Source organism: Dinoponera quadriceps, unplaced genomic scaffold (assembly GCF_001313825.1).
Source record: "Dinoponera quadriceps isolate SergipeBrazil2010 unplaced genomic scaffold, ASM131382v1 scaffold5839, whole genome shotgun sequence".
Taxonomy (NCBI): Eukaryota; Metazoa; Arthropoda; class Insecta; order Hymenoptera; family Formicidae; genus Dinoponera; species Dinoponera quadriceps.
In genome coordinates this window covers 1-4,038 of record NW_014559734.1, presented here as the reverse complement: position 1 = coordinate 4,038, position 4,038 = coordinate 1, and the positions used below count along the sequence as shown (strand labels likewise).

At 34.5% G+C, this 4,038-nt stretch overlaps 1 pseudogene; it reads left to right on the top strand.

The window, feature by feature from the left end:
• The first annotated feature begins 242 nt into the window (after positions 1 to 242).
• LOC106750473 lies at positions 243 to 3,828 on the top strand (annotated as a pseudogene).
• Positions 3,829 to 4,038: the final 210 nt, after the last annotated feature.

Sequence of the window (4,038 nt, the reverse complement as noted above, 5' to 3'; positions counted from 1 at the left end):
TTAAAATAATATGTTATTAAAGTAATAAGGAATTAACAAACAAATACCGATCTGTCCGTCTGATTTTGTCTCGCAGTCACATACGTCTATCTATTATAGTTTTAGAAATATTCAAGATGATACAACTGTTCCCTGTTAATTTATCTCTAATCTTCAGCTCTGTATTGTTCAGTTTGATGAGTTTTAGATATATATAAATGTTGAATCGCGTTGTATCAGATGTTCTTTACTTTACAGCACTTATGGAGTCTGTTAGCAAGGAATTGCGCATGTATAGTAAAGGAAAATCTTCTGTAAAATTTACCACCATTGTGCCGGGTATCGTTACTATCGGTTTGGCCAAAAACGCAAGGCCAAGGTAAGTTTATTGTTCTATCATTATAATGAACGATTTGTAAGGATAAGCAGAAAGTTTATAAAATAATTTATCCGTTTAATATATAATTAGCTTCTATAAAATAAGTATATATTTTTTATTACAGTAGCGTACTTTCTAACGTCACATTCGCATCATTATAAAATAGTTAATATATTATTTTTAAAATTTATATTTGTTATAATAGTCAGTAGTAAATATGTTGATTATAAGTTTGTTCTTTATTGCGTCATTAATGAGAACTTAAATAGATTAAAGTTGAAATGCTTATTCGGAAATTTGTTCACATCATTATCGATTTGTTGACTCGTATTAATCTTTTCTCTATCACGTTTCAATCGATTACACACCATTTTACTTCATAACAGATTTCCATGGCTTGTTCGCGCTTATTCAGCAGCAAATAGCTCCTTTAATAATTGATGCACAGAGGCGAGATTTTAAAGAAAAAAGTTTTTCTTCGGACTATCTTCTTATATTCGCGATTTTAAGGTAAGAACAAATACAAATAAAATGTAATTATAACACAGTATATATTCAAATAAATTTTCTGTTTTCTAATAACGTATTGGCTAAAGAATGCCATGTTTGATATAAATGCCCCAAACAACATGCATGTTTAAAAAATATTTCAAATATGTTTTTAAGACATTACCAAGAAATATCTCATTTGCCAATATTCAAAAACAGATCTTATATGTAATAAGAGGACGTCATGAATTAAGAGCAGATATGAATTACATTTTAACAGTTTGTAAGACGAGGGACACTAAGTACAATTATAAAATATTAAATGGCTAACCATTGAAATGTTGTTAACGAAAAAATTTCTATTTCGCGCGTATGCTAGTGTAACGAAACTAAATCTCGAAGTGGCATGTGGCAACGCGGCAGAGTGACGAAATCGTAGGTTTATCTTCGATTCCTTAATATTGTAGTTCTTATTCAAAGTTTTTGTTTCCTTTTTTCCAATAAAATAGTACTTCTTGTTTTAATAACGTAGAGACATTAAAAAATAAATAAATTTTTAAATAGTCGTAGTAGTAGTAGTAGATGATTGATTTTTCATACAGTACAAAGTGATTTTCCATAAAAGTTTAATGGAGTAGAAAGATATTAGTGATAACTAATTTTCTCTTATATATGATAATAGTTTGAAAAGATTGGTAAAAAAACAAGTAAAACACAGTTTTTTGGAAAAAAATAATTTTATTTTATTTTTCAATATAATCTCTTTTGAAAACTACAACTGATAGAGCAATTTTTCAATTTTTTCATCTTGACTGAAAAATAGGTTTAGTCAAGCTCTACAAAATAGTCATTGACGGTCACATTGACATCCTAATTCGACGAAAATTTCTTCCCATGGAAATAAATTTTTAATTTCGAAAACAGTAAGAGGTCGTACGGCAAAGAAGTCTTCATGTCCAAGGAATATGGTAGATGAGCAGACAACTCGAAGCCCAATTCGTGCAATTTTGTAATTGCGACGTTTGATATGTGGGACAACGCATTATCTTGATAAAACAGTACTTTTTTGCTCTCGAACCTTATAGTTTTCCTTTAATTCGTTTTCCAAAGATCCAATAATGTCGCACAATAGGTGTTATTGTCCTATCGTTTTCTAAGTAGTCAATCACGATAATTTTTTGGAAATCTCAATAAAACAGTGGCCATCATCTGCCCAAATGATAAAAATAATATTATATAATAGTTTTCGTCTTTTTCGGCGCACTTTCGTCGTTGTCCATTGTTTCGACTGCTGTTAGGTCTCTGGTATGAAATGGTACATCCAATTTTTTTTTTACATTGACGAATCAATATAAAAAATCCTTCTGATTGCGATTAATTACACAGGCCCACAAAAAAAATTTGTTTTCTGCGCCATAAATGCCATAATCATATTCCTATGTATTTTTTGCCGCTGAACCCGAATCCGCAGTCCGTTTAATCCGTAGATGTTGGGATTTTCCCCTAACCTCAAAAAACATCTTAAAATCCACCGTAACCATTAAATAACATTGCACAGACACCCAAAACAAAAAAGTTTCTGACGTGGGGTCTCACAATACTTACTATATGTTTTTGGGGTCGCTCAATTAGAATCCGAGGTCTAAATAGCTCCATCGGGTGTGTGTTTAGTCATAACCTCAAAAACCTTCTTATATAGGCTACTATGTGTAAGCGTCAAAAAATTTTTGCTTTGGTCTGAGAAAAAAATACGTGTAATGTATGTANATGTAACTCCTTAATCCTACAACTCCAAAACTAGAGAATTCTGATGGACATTTAAGCTCATAAAAATTTAAGACAATATTAGATTCTTGTTTCGTGCTTCAGAATTTCTTTTCAATATACGTAGTGAATCATACGACTAATATGTCGTTACATATGTTCAAAATATTTGCTGCCTTAGAGAACTCTGGAAATGGTGACATTGCTTCATAAGATGTGTGGAATGATCCACTTTCCAATTGTCTAAGGTAACGAAACCAGCGAAGGCGCGCTGCCCTGCAGGTGGGTGGTAAGGTGTGAGCATGAAGCCGGAGTGTGTCTGACGACGAGTTGACATGGTCCTCGTCAAAGTCAGAAAGCCCCCACACTTAGTCCTAGGGAGGTATGGGGGTTATCACCCCTAGGTCGGCGGACTCACCTNGTAACGAAACCAGCGAAGGCGCGCTGCCTTGCAGATGGGCGGTAAGGTGTGAGCATGAAGCCGGAGTGTGTCTGACGACGAGTTGACATGGTCCTCCTCAAAGTCAGAAAGCCCCTACACTTAGTACTAGGGAGGTATGGGGGTTATCATCCTTACGCCGGTGGACTCACCCGCGATCGGAACGGGATCCCTACCGCGTGGGCTTTTTAATATTTCCATAGAAAATTTAAATACATTTAAAATTTCAAAACGATTTCAAGCAACTAAAAATACTCATAACTGTATTGGTAACGCTGATGCTTATTGCTATGTTTGTGGAGAGTTCAAATTAAAGAAGAACTTGAAAAAATTTTCCAAAAATTTACAAGCTGTATATCAGCGATGCTTTGACTGTGAAGTAAGTTAAGAGGAAAAAGATTGGTTACCATCTGCTATTTGCAGCGGTTGCAAAACAATGCTAGATCGGCACGAGACCCAGGGAGCCAGCATCAAATTCTCACGCCCAACCATATGGCAGGAACCCACAAGTAGGGATGACTGCTATTTTTGCATGACCAACAGTGTCGGTTTCAATTCGTCCTCTTTAAGTAAGATAAAATATGCAGAAGTGTCAAGCGTTACTAAAGCATCAATAAAGTCTGTTGCAGTCGATATGGAAGTAGATGAAGTAGATGGAGTAGCTGAAGTAGATGAAGTAGATGAAGAGGGCATCGAAGCAAAAACTAGTGAAACTGAAGATGAAGATCAAGAAGAATATTTACTAAGGAANCGCAACTTTTCAATCAACACGATCTGAATGATTTAATCAGAGAGCTTGGATTGCCGAAAAATGGAGCGGAATTATTAGCTTCGAGATTGAAAGAACGAAATATGCTGTCCAGAGGAACAAACGTTACATTTTATCGTAATAGAGAAGAAGCGTTCCGGAAGAACTTCAGCGAGGAAGAAGACTTGGTGTAATGTAATGATGTTTATGGCCTCATGAATGAATTGAGAAAAAATATAT